Here is an 18,512-nt window from a genome sequence, read left to right as displayed (position 1 = left end):
AACCCGACGAACCCAGAGCCAATAACTGAGCAGCGTCTTGCAATTTTTTTTATTATATACCGGGTTTATAGCAATTAATTTGGGAAAATATATACATGGAAAAAACATTATGAAAACACCTATGTATTTCTGAAATTGGAAAAAAATATAGAGTTTAGAAACAGTAGATATTTGCACATTTCCGAAATTGTGAGTACCCATACTAGCATGATAATTATAGATCATTTTTCAAAATAACTTCTTCTTTACACATTTTCTTTCTTTTGGAAGGCAGAAATGCATCAAAAGTCAATAAGTAATAACAGTTGCTCTACAATTCTGTTACCCTAAGTCTCCCTATAAAAATGGTACCTTACTTGTGAGGGTAGGCCAGGAAATGGCTCAAAACGCAACGTGGACACACTTTACTCTTACAGTGAAAACTGACCCTTAATTTGTAAATTGCCTAATTGTAGATTTTGAACCCTAGCTCTGCCGGCACCTAGGGAAACCTACCAAACCTATACATTTTAAAAAACTAGACACCCAGGGAAATCCAGGATGGGGTGACTTGACTGGCTCTAACCAGGTTCTATTACACAGTATCCCTTGCAAACCTAAACATTTGTAAAAAAAAACACATTTTCCTCATATTTCTGTGGTGGAAAGTTATGGAATCTGAGTAGATCCACAAAATTCCACACACCCCACCTTCCCCAAAGTCTTCCGAGAAAAATGATACCTCACTTGTGTGGGTAGATCTAGTACCCGCGACAGGAAACAGCCCAAAATGCAACGTTGACACACCACATTTTCCCAGTGAAAATGGACCCTTTTTTTGCAAAGTGCCTAGCTCTAGAATTTGGACCCTAACTCCTCTGCCAGCACATAGGGAAACCTAGCAAACCTATACATTTTTGAAAACTAGATTCCCTGGGGAATCCAGGATGGGGTGACTTGATCAAAACCTAAACATTTGTAAAAAAAATGTGGAGTAGGTGGAATTTTGTGGATCCACGCTGATTCCAGCGCTTTCCACCACATAAATGTAAGGAAAATATGTTTTTTTTACAAAGTTTGAGGTTTGCAAGGGATTCTGGGTAACAGATCCTGGTGAGAGCCAGACAAGTCACCCCATCCTGAATTCCCCTTGGTGTCTACTTTTTCAAAAATGTACAGGTTTGCCAGGTTTGCTTATGTGCCAGCTGCGCTAGGGCCTAAAATTGACAGGGATGCACACTGCTAAAAAAATGTTGGTTTCTAGTGGGCTTTCTGCCACCCTGGGGAGGAATCGGGGGAGGGGGGTTACCCCAATATGCCCCCAAGGGGGGGGGGCAGAAAGACTGTGGATATATTTTGTGGGGGTGGTTGCATTGGTATGCCAATTCTTGGAAGCCTCCGCCCCCATGCATACAGTAAGCCAGCGTAATCGCTGCCCCCCCAGGGGGACAGAAAGACTGGAATTTCTCAGGGGGTGGGGATATTGTCATGCCCACTTTGGGCAGCCCCCCACGCCTACACAAAAATTCCCTGGCTTCTAGTGGGCTTTCTCCCCCACCATGTGCCCCCATGGTGGCAGAAAGACTGGCATTTTTGCAGGCAGTGTGTGGGGACATTGGCATGCCCATTTTGGGCAGCCCCCACCCCGGAATCAACTTGGCAAAAAAAATCCCTGGCATCTAGTCAGCTTTTTTCCCCTCCATGGTGGGCAGTGTGGGGGCTGCTGCCCCATCTGCTCCCCAGGGGGGAAGAAGGACTGTAATTGTTGCGGGGGCAGGGTGATTGGCATGCCTGCTATGGTCAGCCCCACCCTAAAAATAAGTGGCTAAAAAAAATCCCTGGTGTTTAGTGGGCTCTCTAGCCTCCCCGGGGGCAGGATTGGGGGCTACTACCCCCTCTGCCCAGAAAGACCGAATTTGGCCAAATATTTTGGGGGGACCATGGCCCTTGCCCAAAGGGCTGCTCCCCCTCCCTGGTGCATAGTGGGTGGATCCCTGCTTGCGCTAATCGTCAATTCACAGAAACGGAGGCGGGACCTCAGGAGCTGGTGATGCTCTTCCCCAGCTCCCAAGGCTTTGGGGGAGTAAAAGAAATCCTTCTGGTGCCTGCACCAGAGGGATTTATTCTGCAATCACGCCGGATGCGCGGGAGCTGTCCGACGCGCGTTAGAGCGTATGCTTCAGATGGCTCCTTTGCATCCAATGCATGGAAGGGGTTAAGAGATAAGCTAGAATGTTCAGACTGCATGAATAGAAACCAAGCACTTCTTCCAACATGTCGCTATACCTACCTAGTAGGAAACAGATTTGTACATACCCACAGTGTTGAAATATTAATCATACATGGCAAAATGGATATGTTTCCTAACATGCCGGCTGGGTCACACGGCAAGTAACTCTGTGCAATAGAGAAGATTTTAATCAAAACAACACCAGTTCTGCCACTTTGCAAACAGGTCGGGGCGCCACGGTAATCACTCTCGGCTGCGTTGAGGCCTAAATAATGCCATGCAAGATTCTCCCGGAGGGGGGCAGAGGGGATTCGCCAACTTGGAGCCTCTTGCCAAATCTTGTGCCCTCAAGATCTTTCCCGCGTCCGACCAACTGTGCTCGGTGAGCTGCAGCATTAACCATAGGCTACGCCGTGCCCCGCGTCCTTTTTGCTAACCGGAGTCTTGCTGTTGTGCTTACCTCCATTACGCAAGGTCATCAACCGTTTCGGGGACACCACAGCCCGCACCGACCCACAATGCAGCGGCCGGCCATCTTAAGGTGATTGTGAAGCTCATGTGCAGATTAACCAGCGCCCCATCAATGTCGCTGTGTTGGCTCCATGTGCCATTGTTAAGCCAGCCGCCATCTTCTCCTGTGCACTGCCGTTCTCCAGGTTACCCGTCGTCTCGTCCGCATCTTCCGTTACAAGGAGAGCAAGCATGCCTCGATGCTGTTGCACTCTCCTATTTCCATCTCTCCTCAAGGGCAGCGTGCTCAGCACACGCCACTACCAGCTCTTCACCGCCTCACAAGGACTTTCTGAAATCACGGGCAACACACTCGGCCTACGCTGTTGCCTGCTTTGCAATCTTCTCCGGGAAGCGCGGGCAACACGCTCCACCAATGCCGTTGGCCGCCATGTGTTTCTTCTCAACCTGCTATGCATCTTCTTTGGTAGTCACAGTAGTCCAAGAGGCATGGGCAAGAATCAACAGCAAGGGCAAGGGTCAACGGTAAAGGCACATTTTCTGGGGGGGCACCCCCTACGCCCTTAAGTCCTGGTGCACCCCAGAGGGCACCCTGCCTATTAGGCTGTTCAAACCATGTGGCCCAATCCATGTTCGGAAATTTCCCGGCCTTGCCAGGTGCCCGCTCAATGGCCCTCCCCCGCGGTAGGAGTTGGTCGCATTCGCCTCCCCGGCCCGCGTGCTGTTTCTTCATGAACTCATAAAGAATTGGCTTTGGTGAAACAGGCCGGCGCTTTCTTCAATTACAAATGCTATTTATATCATCCTTTAATTGTCCTTCTTTCATATTTTTCTGTGCTTCAGAAGCTATCTATGTTCTGTGAGTGTTCAATAATTTCTAGGCTCATGTTAATTTTATTGGCAAGAATCTTGCCTTTAACTTCTTTAACAATAATATCACCTACTTAACATGGGTCATTGCAGTCTGGCATTGTAATATTTGTGCACCATGCCATTTTGAATTCTTTCCATCCCCTCAGTGTTTACAATGTCACCCTGCTTGTTGAAGACCAGATAGGTTGTCAGAGAGCGAATTGTTGTCAAAGGTCAAGAGAACATTCCGTTCAGATTCATCATTTAGTGACTTACTGACATATGGTTGGTCCTTCAGAAACGCCTGTAGTTTGGTTGTCCAAAGTGGATCAAGGAACGCCAGATCTATGTGAGTTTTTCAGGATAAACTCTGACTATGGAAATTGATTCCAAATATATTATTCGAATGCAAATGTATCTTGTCCGTACCTCCTGAAAATATTGCATGGTTCCAATCCAGCCAACACTGTTCATTATCATTTCCTACACATAATGCCAAGAGTGCTATTTTTGAGAGATTTGAATGGCTTGAGATTTGAATACTGTACTTTGGACCAAGCCATTCAGCCACTTGCCTTCTCCTTTTCAGGAGCATCCTGTTGGCTAAATAGCCCATCATTTCCATGCTCCCAGCCTCGGAGTGAGAGTCACAGGAGCTTGATAAGCACAAAGCTAGATCCTCGTGGTGTTCCACTTTTCCTCTCCCTCGGCTATGTAAACCCTCTCTTAAGACGTTTTTTCTAAATAAATGGATTTCAAATGCTTGAAGAGGAAAGCTATTTTTATGTGGAGTCATTGTGACTCCATCAAAACCCGTCAACAAACAGTTATACCCTTTTCCCTCAGATTTTGATAATTATATGAGTGAGTGATAAGCTTTATTTCGATACATAAATATCTTAAAAGCAGTACATACAATAAAAAAATACATTCTCAAGGCCTGTATTAGAATACAATTATGGTTTTTAAAAAGGATAAAATGATCAAGAATAATACAATAAATAATTAAAAAGAGAATTAAATTGAAATGGAAAGCCTTTTATAACGAATCACCCAAGCCCATTTTAAAAACTTTGAAACACCACAGACAATGGAGGGGGATGTATCAGTCAATAAAATGCGGAGGGCCACCAAATGCTGTCGTGTACCTAAGAATCTGCACAATGGTATAAGCCAGCGCCTCCTTGGAGCACAATAGTCCGGACATTCAAAGAAAAAATGTGCCACCGTCTCCACCCGTGTCAAGCACATAGCACAGAAGGACGAAGACTGGGAAGATGTTCTCCACCTGGACACCAGGTTGCCTAAAGGTAAGGTGCCCACTCTGAGCTTGAAATAGAGAGCCCTATCCAATGGGATGGAGATTAGATCCAGATAAGGCTCGTATGCAGCCACATCTTTAATTCTTAGGAAAGCTGCTGATAATTATATGCGAAAGAGAGAAAACAAGATTAATGCCCCCGATGCACAATTTTGAAAATAACCACAAGAGAACAAATGTTTCTCAGACAAAGGCTCGAGAAAAATGCTGTAGAATGTGAGACTTAGACTCTACTTTCAGAATATTTGAACAGCCATCTATTGTGCCAAGAAGAAAGCTGGGTACAGCCATATTGCCTGGGATCACATCCTATATATGGCAAATGAGACTTTCCTTTGCTTTTCCATATGGAGGGCTACTCCATTCTTCAGCACTAGTTGCAGTTCGTAACACTAGGCAGGTAACAGTCACTAAAATGGTTCAAATTCATATACAAGTACATGTCACAAGAGATTGGGCGAATGACTTATACAATACCCCAATACCCTTTGACAACCCTTCTCTTCAACACATACATAAAATCTCAACCACCCACTTGCCAGGCCCAAACCTTCCCTTTTACTACATGTAAGGCAGCCCTAAGGTAGGATAAAGGCAGCCCGATAGGCAGGGTGCAATGTGTGTGAAAGGTAGGGCACATACTGGTGGGTTTTACATGTCCTGATAGTGAAATATAGCCAATTTCATTTTTTCACTATTGCACAGACTATCTCTCCCATAGGTTAAGATTGGATCTGCCTTGCAACGTCTTACAACTGTAAATTTCAATTGGCAAGAGATAGAGATTTGAAGTTTGGGCTTTCTGAGCTCAGAGTTTAAAAACACACCTGTTTGTGAAGGTGATTTTTAAATTGTGTGTTTGAAAATGCCACTTATAGAAAGTGGCCATTTTCTTGCTTTACTATCCAGTGCCTCTTCCTGCCTGTGGAATCAACATCTGGTTTAGACTGAAAGTTGAGTTGTTTGTACAATCACTCTAGACAGTCACACAAAGGGAGCTGATGTGTGCCCTGCATATCCTGATGACCCATCACCAGGCTGATGAGCCTTTCTGAGCTAGAGTGGTGGGAGGAGTTGTCACTGCAATCTGAATAGGGCTGTGCCTGGTCTCTCACAATACTGTCTCCACCCCCTGGAGTGTGTCTGGAGCCAAGGCAGGGCAAGGCAGGACCTTGTGGACAAGTAACATTTTCCTTCCATGTACCTACTTCAAAAGCCAAAAGGGGTGTAAGTATTGGACCTATAACCCAAAACTTGTACAACACTTCTGGACTGCGGACTCTGCCTAGAAGAAGAGCTGAAGAGCTGTCGGGAGGAGTACTGCCTCTTTGCTGTATGTTGCTTTGCTGGGTTGACCTGCAGTTGCTGCTTCTGTTTTTGGGCAGTGAAAGAACTGGACAAGGGCTTGTGCGTGCTTGCCTCCTGTGGGAAGTATCAGGCCATCAAAGACTTCATCTGCAGTAACTCTGAACTCAACTTCTGGGAGTTCCGACTTACCAAGTGGTGCCAATCCCAGTTCTGGGCCCTTGGAGATGGTTCTGCTGCTTCAAGACTTGAAAGTCCACACATCGCCCTTCCAGCTCTGTTTTTTCCACTGCAAGCTTGCTGTACAGTTGAAAAAATAACTCATTGCTGCAGTGCTGCTGAAAAATTGACGCAGGGTTTGTTCGCTCCCGGAAGAACTGCTGCAGGCCGAGTCCAGAGCACTGAGTCTCCAACGTCCGGGACCCCCCCCCACCGACTTCGACACAGGCACTGCTGTGCGGCCGAAGAAATTGACGCATCGCCTATCTGAGGCTGTGGAAATCGGCACAGTGCCTTTTTCACTGCTGCATTGATCCACAGCATCTGGATTTTCTCGTGCTCCCACCTGTGCACCACGTTTCCAACGAATCTCCCCACCGAAAGGAGTTGCCTCCAGAAATCGATGCATCGCTTCTCCAAGCAGTAAGGAATCGATGCAACACTCCTCCTGGCTGCAATAGAACTGACGCCTCCATTCCCCTGGGACTCCAGAACCGACGCATTGCAGTGTTTTCTGATGCTTTCCTCCTTTGCAGCTGTTTTTCGTGTTGGATTTTGATGCAAAGGTACTATGTGCTAAAATCAATGCATCCATAGAGTTCTATGGTCAGAATTGCTTCAATCTATTAAAAGTGATATTTTGAGTTATGTATGTTGTGGTGTCCATTAGTAGCATTTTCACTGTGTTACTGTGTGTGTTATGTACATATGCTTTACACATTGCCACTGAGATAGGCATGACTGTTCATGCCACGCTACCAAGGGGGTAATCAGGGGTTATTTTGGGTTTGTAACTCCTTTACCGTGCCTAGAAGGAAAGGTTCCGAGTTGGACAGGTTGCAAAACACTGCCAATTAGAGACCCCCATTTCTAACAACCCAGTTGTTTCAAGTTTAAAATCCTGGGTCTAAGCCCACCCTACCTCCTCAAAGTGTAATACTCGTTCTGTCCCCTCTTCATGTGCAAAACCTATTGCAATCTAAACCAAGGTCAGAAACCATGACACCTTTTGGTATGCCAACGTTTGCTTAAGATTCCAAATTGAATCAGTGGTTAAATCTGCATTCCACCAAATTAAAATGCCCAAAAATTATTTCTCCCATTTCCACTGTACAGCACCCATATATATATAGAGCACTTCTCAACTCTCAATTAGACCATGGCAACTCCCTCTTCAATGATTTGCCTTCTTACCAAACCAAAGTATAAGCAAATACAGCTTGGGTAAAACTCAAACTATGGCACTGCACTGGAGAAGCCTCCCATTTACTACCTGCCAAAAATATATGCCATTCTGGTCTCTGATCAAACAACCTTAGCCTCTTTATGGGCAGAATGACAAACTGCACGTTCTGAGTGTTGAACAAACTTCCCCAGCAAACCCAACAACCTACCTGACTTCAGTAAAAACTGAAAACTCACCTCTTCTAATTCTCAGTGTCTCAGCTTCATGTGCAGTTCTCAATCTTGCAAGCAACTAACAACAATTTGAGTATGCAGTGTCCACTATACAACATATATACATTAAATTAAAAAAATAAAAGTACTTGAGCACACTTGGAAACACTCCACACTGTAGCTCCCCAATTAATGTAATCTTCCCAGAGGCCTGTTGGGGTTAATATGGTGCTGCTATAACTCAAGAGAGGCTGATGGAAACCTATTTGTGCATAAAGAGATTGGGCATAAGTAACGTAAAGGCTCACTGATTGAATATTAGTTTCCTGCTGAAGCTCTGGTTCTTTTTTGCGAAATATTTATTTATTACATTTTACAAATTTGCTTTTTATAAGCCACAACCGTTCTTAACAGTCACCTCGGTTGTATGACGTTACAACTCATACTTTTACAACGCATACCTTTACAACGCATTTTTTACGACGCAAGATCCATTATAATGCATGCCATTACAACGAATTTTTAAAAAATACCTTTACAACGCATTCCATTACAACGCATACTACCTTTACAACGCATACCATTACACCGCATAACATTACATTGCATGTATGGTAAGTATTGGATAGTGTAGTGGTAAAAATTACTATTCTAACTCCAGGGGGTGCAACAGTAGGGTAAGTGTTGGATAGTGTAGGGGTAAAAATTACTATTCTAACTCCAGGGGGTGCAACAGTAGGGTAAGTGTTGGATGGTAATAGTATGCATTGTAATGGTATGCGTTGTAATGACTGCGTTGTAATGACATGCAATGTAATGGTATGCCTTGTAGTGTCATGCGTTGTAATGGTTGCGTTGTAGTGGCATGCTATGTAATGGATGTTGCGTTGTAAAAGTTTCGTTGTTAGGGTAGTGCGTTGTAAAAGTTGCGTTGTAAAGGTTGTTTCCCGTCACCTCATTATTATTGTGTTCAAGAAATGTTCTAATACACTAGCAGACACAAAAGTTGTTTAGTAGAAGGTAACCAGGTACTATTTAAACCTTCCACCATTCCTCAATAAGCTTTGGTACATGCCTTTCCACAAATATCCCATAAAGTGTGAATAATAAAGCTAACAGTCTCCTTGAATAATTAAGATTTACAAAGGGTTAACAATGTTGTTAAAACTGGATTGGCAGTTAATCCATAAGTGGGAAATTTAGGAGAGAGGAGAAAAAGGGTAAGGTAAGATCTGGGGAACAGGTCTTTCTTTACTCATCCCAGAGTACAGAAAGGAGGGAAAAATCTATCACTTCCCCAGAGGTAGAGCTTAAAGTCTCCATCTATTTCTAGCAATATGTTAGGTGGTAACGTTAGAGGGATCTTTCTGAAAACATAGTTACACCTGTGTGCAATCACCATTTAGTATGATCCATAGCCTGCCCCAGAATGATAGGGACAGTGCTGACCACCTTTTAAAATGTATTTTCATTAGTTGGATTAGAAGGTTTATATTATCTACCACCATAATGTTATGCAGCCCAGTATTAATCAATCTCCCTAGATATTTAAAATTACAATTACCCATTTCATAGGGTAACCTTTAAGGACAGCTGCAGTTGTTTTATCTAATTAAGTTAAAAGTCTAAGAAGGAAGTAAAATATGTTATGAGTGTCTTGAGGGCAGGCAGATAGGTTCAGCCATTATAATCAAGATATCGTTAGTACATAATAATCGTGTAATGATTATCTCCATGTCAGTGTTAATCCCTTTATTCTCGTTTTGAACTCCAAACAGCAGCAGCCAATGGCACTAAAACTTGCTGGGAGAGCAAAAGACACAGGGCAGCGTGTCTCATACCACACATGACTGGAATGAGTTTTACAGGAATCTCTCTCATGAAAACAAAGTTGCTGGCCTATTATAAAGCCACCTTGTTTTCTTAATGAAAGGTTTCGCCAGACCCTTTCTAGCCAAGGCTTTCAAGAGTTAATACCAATCGATGCAAGGCTTACTCTTGATCGAGGAGGAGGGTCACCACTGCTTTAGGGGAGTCCCTACTTGATCATAATAAGTGGCTAGTATATGGAGTGATGTCGGGGGAGTCTACCTGGCACAAACCTTAATTGGCATTCATGAACTAAGGAGGTGATCACTTTATCCAGTATTGGGGTATCTTTCATAGATTCACATGCCTGAATCATTCCCCGTCGTCGAGGCGGGAGTCCCACGGTAAAAAAATATATACAATAGCAGTGCTTAAAAATTTCTTGTAGTAGGCTGGAAAAGCCTAAAGGCCTAGCTAGGCCCAAAACTTAGCAGCCTATCTACCTCATTATGTAAAAAGACCTGAAATAGTAGCCTCAGCCAATCAGCTGTCCTCACCCTCTAGAACCTTCCTAGCTCAGGCAGTTCTCCTCAGATTTTCACCGCACTTCGTGTGTAAGGGAGTCTCCCTGAGTGCCTACTCAGTTTTTGTATCTTTTTCTTCAGAATGTCTGAAAAGAAGGCTCTTTTCAAGGCTTGTGGAACCTGCAATAAGAAGAGGGTCCATGTGGACGACCAGCACTCTGACTGCATCTATTGTCTACACCCCTCACATGTTGTGAAGGATTGTAGAATTTGCCGTACCTTCCCTTCAAAAACTATCAGGGATAGAGAGGCAAGGGTTATTTTGTGGTTAAAATCATCTTCCACAGATGATGAGGACAAGGCCTCTACCTCCAGCAAGAGAGCCAGATCCAGAGAGAGCTCTTCTCCTGAGAGGAAGAAAAAACTTAAACCCTCTCAAAGAGTCTCAGAACCCTCAAAAAGTGCATCGTCTCCTTCAAGACTGTCCACTGTGAGTACAGCCCAGACTAAGACTGTTTCTCTGGTGTCTATTCATACTGCTTTGACTTCTACTTCTTCAACTTCTTCTGCTACGGTCACCACTTCGGCTATTACTTCTCCTCTGGTGTCTGCTCAAATTTTGTCGTTGCCTGTGAAGCCTTGCTCGACGAAGGGCCAGTTGCCGTCGAAATCATCGTCGACTGTCCCGTCGACGACGGCTCCATCGACGAAGATCCCTTCTGCCATGTCGACGAAGACCCCGTCAACGAAAAACAACAGGCCCGTCGACGACAGTTCCGTCGACGAAGGACTCGTCGACGAAGACACCATCGACGGCCTCGTCGACGAGGATACCATCGACGGTCTCGTCATTCCAATGACAACAGGTTCGTCGTCATCGACTTCTACGAAAGCAATGGCATCAGCTCATCTGCTGCACAGCACACCTCCGACGAGGGTGCAATATACCCGTTTCCAAATGAAAACTTATCAGAGGCAGGACTACTCTCACATTTCTCCACTCTTACCATCACACCTTTTGGAGACATATGTGGAAGATGATTCGGATGACGGCTAAGAGGATGAGGGACCTTTTGGGGTTGCCCATCACCCTTCACAATTGAACATCAAGTATCAGGAGGAAGATGAGGACGATGACCAAGAACATCATGCGAATGAAGACTTGTCAACGCCATATCATTCGCCCCATACCAGACCTCCTCGTTCAGAGGACACAAGTCATCTGCCATCTACTTTAATTCAAGACTTACAAGCTATGTTGGCAGACTATCGCCAGAGATTTCCTCCAACTCCAGTTGCACCTTTTGTGCCGCCTGTCCCAGTTGATATGCCAAGGCCTCCTTCGCCGCGAGCTTCATTGTCACCAAGGCAGGATACTGGCCCTACATCCCAAGGTGACACGCATACCTCTTCTCATGATGAGGATGATGGCAGGGAAGAGGGCGAGTTGCCAGATCATACACCTACGGATCCGTGGGATGATTATGTCATTCCCATGCCTTCACCGCCTGCGCCACGCCCGTCAGATTCTCCGCCTGAGGATATTGGCGGATTTCATAATATTATGCAATGTGTGGCTAATAGATTTGAATTGTCTGTCACAGTTGAGCAGTCTGACTGCTTTTTGCATGACTTTAAGGAGGGGTATCGCAGAATTACCAGAGTTATCCCTATTATTAATTACATATGGAAAGAGGGCCTCATCATCATGAAAAAACGCCCGCTTCCATTCCGGCAGTCCTTCCAAGAATTGAGAAGAAGTATCGAGCGCCACCTGATACTCCATCTTCCTTAATAGGACACCCTCGACCGGACTCGGTCATATCTCAGGCAGCACAACAGAGGTCCAAGAACCCTTCAGCTCCTATTTCAACGCCACCTGACAAGGAAGGCAGGAGACTAGATGCAATAGGGAAGAAGTTCTCTGCAAATGTAGCAGCCTCCATTAAGGCAGCTAATTCGTTAGCAATTTTGGCCCGTTATGATAGACAGATGTGGTCAGATCTGTCTGAGTTCCTTGATCTGATCCCTGAGGATCGTCAACAGGAGGTACGCAGGATTGTGCTTGAGGGAGAAAGGGCGGCATCGGAAATCATTGATTGTGCCCTTGATGTTTCGAACACCAACTTTAGGCAATTGGCGGGAGCAGCAGTCCACAGGCGTCAAGGTTGGCTCAGGGCTACCACCTTCAGACCTGAGGTCCGAACGAAGATCTTGGACATGGCGTACGATGGAGATTCGCTTTTTGGAAAGCACATCGATGACGCTTTGCTGGCAATAAAAACGGATACGGACACTGCAAAATCACTAGGTACCCTACAATACAAGAGAGGGTCCTTTAGAGGAGCAAGAGGCCATGGTTACTCCTCCAGAGGAAATTATTCCAACCAGCAAAATCGACAGTACCAGTCTCAGTACAAACAATCGTACTATCAATCATCCTACAGACAGCCTGCCTCTGGTAGTTTCTCTCGTCAGGGAGGGAAACGGCGCTCAAACAATCAAGGGCGTGATTCCAACAAGCGCCAATGAGCTTTGCCGGACGTCAGTCATTCATCCTCCCCTTCCCGTGGGCGCCAAAATTTCCGCCTTTTACCAACAGTGGCGGAAAATAACTTCGGATCAGTGGGTCCCGGACCTTGTCAGGAATGGACACACTCTGGAGTTTTTGCAGAAATCACCAACAGTGCCGCCCAGGGGTCCCCCTCCCCCTCGTCTTCACTTACTATTCAAAGAGGCCTTAAAGATGCTCCACAAGAATGCGATAGAACGAGTTCCTGCCTCTCAGAAAGGGAAAGGATTTTATTCTCGCTTCTTCCTCGTAGAGAAAAATTCAGGAGAGTGGCATCCACTATTAGATCTGCGCAAGCTCAACAAATATCTGAAGAAACAGAGTTTTCGCATGGTAACGCTAACAGACATTCTGAATTGTCTCAACAAAGGGGACTTTATGGCTTCTCTGGATCTGGAAGACGCCTACTTCCACATCCCTATTCACCCAAAACACCGCAAATACCTAAGATTTGCAGTGGCTGGCGTCCACTTTCAATTCAAAGTGCTTCCATTCGGCCTGAAATCGGTGCCAAGAATATTTACCAAATGTTTAGCCCCGGTGGCGGCCATGCTGAGGTCACAGGGAATACAAGTTTTCCCATACCTCGACGACTGGCTATTAAAAGGACCATCAAGAAATCCACGATGGAAGCGGTCAAGAGTTCCCTCCCCCTATTCTCAAATCTGGGACTGACCCTCAATTCGAACAAATCTCAGCTTCAACCTCGCCAGGAGTTGACCTTTCTGGGAGCGGTGTTGGACACATGCCAGTGCAAAGCGTTCTTGACTCAAGAACGGCAAAGCAAACTGCTAAAGCTGGCAAAACAAATATTTGCAAGAAGGTCACTTTCGGTTTGAACATTTGCTTCCCTACTAGGGATGTGCTCGTCTGCAATCAGCCTCATCCCTATGGCGAGACTCAGAATGAGGCCGCTGCAGGAGGAATTACTTCAACAGTGGAGGCAAGTCGCGAATCGTTCGACGACCGCATCAAAGTAACATCCAAGATGAAGTAAGCCCTTCTTTGGTGGTCGAAGGCGCACAATTTGTCACCGGGCCTAACATTTCTCCACGACATACCAGAGTTCACCCTGACAACGGACGCTTCCATGGAAGGTTGGGGAGGTCACCTCCAGGACCTTCAGATTCAAGGGCGGTGGTCTCATCAGTACCGGCAGAAGCACATCAACAGTCTGGAGCTGAGAGCCATTTTTCTGTCCCTGAAAGCCTTCCTTCCGAGGATTGCGAATTCGTCAGTGCTGGTGCGCACGGACAATACCACCAGCATGTATTATATAAACAAACAAGGAGGAACGAAATCTCTCACCCTGTCGCTGGAAGCTCAAGAAATGTGGGAATGGGTCATACACCACGGCATATCCCTCAGAGCAGAACATGTGCAAGGTGCCCAGAACTCTCTAGCCGACAACCTCAGCAGGGCTTTCACAGGCTGTCACGAATGGGAACTCGAGCAACATCAAGTGGAGAGGATCTTTCAAACATGGGGAACACCAACACTGGATCTGTTTGCCACGTAGCAGAACAGAAAATGCCTATTTTATGCCAGCAGGTTTCTTCAACAGGGGTCAAGGGGAAATGCCCTTTTGATGAGATGGTCCGGAATATTTGCATACGCTTATCCTCCGATCCCGCTCATTCCGAAAGTACTGCAAAAGATGAAGAGGGAACATTGCACTCTCATCCGCATTGCTCCCCATTGGCCAAGACAGTATTGGTTTCAGGAACTCCTTCTACTCTCTCAGCAGCCTCCACTTCGTCTCAAGCCGGCAGTGTCAATGTTAACAAGAGAGGGGGGCCAGATCCGACACCCGGATCCTCAATCACTGCACTTGCACAGCTGTCTCCTGACTTCTTATAGTTCAAGGATCTTAACATCTCCTCAGACTGCAGGGCCCATAAACTTCAATTCACCATATACATTAATCAGGTGACCTCACAAACCTACCATCAGCAACCCTGATTCCTTCCTATTTAGTTCTAGTGTACCCGACTTACCACTCCACCGTTACGGGTACCTATGACCACCATGGATCAGGGAGCTAGCTGTGAAGGAAAGGCAGGCAAAATTCAAATACCGACTTTTATTTCTTCTGTATTCATCAAATAACCACAGACTACTGGGAAGTTTTAAAGTTTTCTCTAGAAATCAGTTTCGGAAAACATAAGGTTTACAGTCAAAAGACAATCGATAATCAAGATGATGAAAATCACATAACCATAAAGAAATAATGTAAGGGCAATCATTTGAGGTTTCTAAAATGGTGAGAACATAAAATATGCTAAGCAGATTTCAGAAATGAAATTCGAGAATGGGTATCTATAAAGGGCAAATTTATGCACGTACTAGAAATGTATTACTGGGAAATACTTCAAGGGTAGGGAGAGAACTTAGATAAATTCTATACACCTATAGGCAGGGGAAAGAATGGAGCATGCTAAATTATAGCAACATTTACTTCAGGTCAGCTTGCAGGAGAAAATTATAAACCACATCTATAATTCAAAGTAGTACGGAGAGTTTGTACTAAAAGGAAGGGTAACATAGGAACATGCTATGAAAAATAAAATGCAATGACTTTTCATATAGTAGATTGCGAAAAGCATGGAAAATTAACGTATGCAAAGGTATGTCTTTATTGAAGCAAAGACAGAAAAATTAGAAGGTGCAGTATAGAGTTCTCAGCAATATTTACCTAGAATGGTGTGAAAACCAACCCTGGCCACGGGTCAGTTAAGGACAGGAAATACCCCAAGGAAGGACAGTCATCAACGGACAGCAGGTGCAGACTGGACACCCCAGGACCGGACAGGAAACCCAGATTAGGATCAGGACAGGACCACCAAGGCACGACCAGCACCCGCAGTTTGGAAGCAACGCCTGCGCTCCACCCTCTCTGCAGCTATCAGTCAGAACCCCGATTGGGTTAGCGAACTCCCCAGCAAAGTGCTCCGCCAGCACTTAAGGTTTAGTAAAACCTTTGAGTCTATGGTCAAATTCGGACAGATTGCTCCGCAGCACCTCTGTATCAGTCACCTATTGAGAGCGTTGGGTCAGTGACAGGTCAGCTATTCAGACAAGTCGGACAAATTCCCTAGGTGAACCTAGGCTAGTTATACTGTTTTCGGGTCAGTGTACCACCCCCCAAATGTTGCAAAGTGTCAGAATCCCCAATTTCAATTGGTCCTAAGGTAGGATGGGTTAACACACCAATCAGAACAAACTTCTACAAGCTCTAATTTGCATGATATGGAACCGCCTAGCAGATTTGGGGTTCCCATGAGAGAATACACAGAATACAATAGAAAAATATCATTGTAACAGTTTCAGAACAGTCAACTCCATCTTGCTGGGTCAGAGGTTGCTTTCACACGAGCATCTTGACTATAGCTGCCAGCTGGCTGAGTTCCACTGCTCAAGGCTGTCTTCCTTCTGCGATATTGACATGCGCAGAAAGGACTTCCAAGATGGTTCCCGTCTCATTCAGACCCCCCATTTATCGCGGTACATGGAAAGTAAGCGAAAACAAATTAATACATAGAATATAAATGAATTCATGTGTGTGTCTTGAATAGCTACTTCATTTCTTACTTATAAAAATATACTATGCAATTACAGGTTAGCGCAACAGACAATAACACGAGAGCAACAGCACGAGCTTCACCTCGTTAATACATAAGCAGCCATCTTATGGCTATTACGCATGCGCACCCTTTCCCTCCAGAATTGTAATTACGTCACATCACGTGAGTATGAGTAACGCATGCGCAGAAGCAAATTTCTAACCAGCGGCCCTATTATTATACAAGGGTTATTCGTGTTAATAAAACACATAGGCAAGCGTCACTAATATACACGTATATCAAATAAAGGAAATTAGTAAACATACAAATGGTATTATAGGATTATAACAGATTCGAGGTTCTTGACTCGAGCAAGTCGCAATGCGAAATCTTGCTCTATCAATCCCCTCTTTGATGATATTTACTATCATCACAAATAACGGAACCAGATGCCAACTTTTCTTTCACACCTTGTACAACTCTATCTCTTCCAACAGGCGATTCAGTTTTTCTTTCGCATCTTTGGTAGGGTGAGAATTTTTCACCCTTTTGTAAATCTGGTTATTCATTTCTTCCAATTCGAGTTCATCCACACTTCTTTTCACACCTCTCGCATTCACTGGGTACTTCTTTGTGTGTTTGCGACATTTGCAACAGACGAATATGAGAAATAGGATAAAACCTATCACTCCAATTGGCATCAGTACCTTAAACAATAAGCTTTTACCTAAGCTAGCAAACCAATGACCTATATTGGAGAGACCATCGACCAGTCTCTTCCAGGCACTGTCAACCTCCAGTGGTTTGAGTTCCTTTTCTAAATTAGTAATGTTTTTCACATATCTTTTGAGCTGTACACTTTTGTCCGGAATGTAACAATGTTGCGCCTTCAGCATCCGGCAGACTCCGCCCTCTTTTGCTAATAAGGTATCAAGCGCAAGTCTGTTCTGCAAAACCATTGATCTGATCGCAACCATTTCGGTATTGACCATCAGAAATCCATGAGCTGTGTCAGTAGACAACACATCCACTATTGTGGATAATTTGCAAATTCTGTGTGTGTTCAGAACCACTCCCACTCCAGGTATCAGTGCACTAAAAATACTACCCATTATTTCACCTACGCTTTCTCTTTTGCTACGCACTAAGCCATTAGTGTTTTCATTGCTTCCAGCAATTTCATTCACATGGTATATTTTCGGGAAGACAATGCCAAAGTAGCAGCTTCCATACCAGTGATCCGGTAATTTGAAATAAGCCTTGTTTCCACATATATAATAAATTCCGGGAAACACAGGTTCTGACCCATTTTTGAATCCCCAACCTCCAATTACCTTGTAATTGTGTTCACATTGACTGGAACCAATAAAAATGTTATTATAATAACTAGTCTTCTCGCGATGAAGACAAAGTTTCCCTTTCCTTTCGAAATCCAGCAACAAAGCAGGACCACTCCCACCATTTGAGGTGCTTTCCATGTTCTCAGCCCATTTAGGAGTTTTCTGTCCCTTATCATTTGCCTTTCTTTGGAAACTCTCCCTTCTTTTCTCTGCCATGTTTAGAAAAATTTTCTCTTGTTCATGTAATGAACAGGTCAAGTTGTCCCTGTGTGCGTCATTTAGGTCTATGGTACCTATAGTCAGAAAGTATTCTCCCATATAACGTGTAACGTCACTTCTAGTATGTACAGGATTCAGATTTCCACGTATAGGAAGTTCAGAAAATATCACGTCTAAGTTTGAGTAGTAGTACTGTAACGGTCCTCTTTTGTAAAATAAGCTTGCTAAAATACTACAGGAAATTCCGTAAGTCAAAAGTAGGTGGTGATAAGTCATGCCTTCAGCTACAGAAGTAGGTAGCTTCATGCAGACATAGCAATCTTCTATCTCCATAGTTTCTACATAATGTACTAACAGGTTTGCGAAAACATTTAAATGAGTCTGGTTCTTAACTCCATGATAATGTAGTCCTTCCTCATCTGGTGCTTCTAAGTCTCGTTTTGTTTGTCTGAGAGCTTTTTCACGTCTTTCTACACTTCGTGTTGTCAGTTCTTCAGTATCGGTAGTCTGTGTAGGGTTAAAATTAGTATTTTTGCTTACCATAAAAGGAATGAAAACTGTTAGTCCTATCCAAATTATTATTACTATAGCTATACTACATATACACACTTTGCAGCATGTTTTGCAACAAGTGCGACTTGGTCTACCATTCACTCTTGAATCAGACATTTTGCTCAGAAGAAGTTTTCAACCCCTCTTTGTAACTTTGC

The sequence above is a fragment of the Lissotriton helveticus genome, chromosome 5_1 (genome assembly GCF_964261635.1).
Source record: "Lissotriton helveticus chromosome 5_1, aLisHel1.1, whole genome shotgun sequence".
Taxonomy (NCBI): Eukaryota; Metazoa; Chordata; class Amphibia; order Caudata; family Salamandridae; genus Lissotriton; species Lissotriton helveticus.
The sequence above is the reverse complement of the archived record's forward strand: the minus strand, read 5'-3'. Positions refer to the sequence as shown.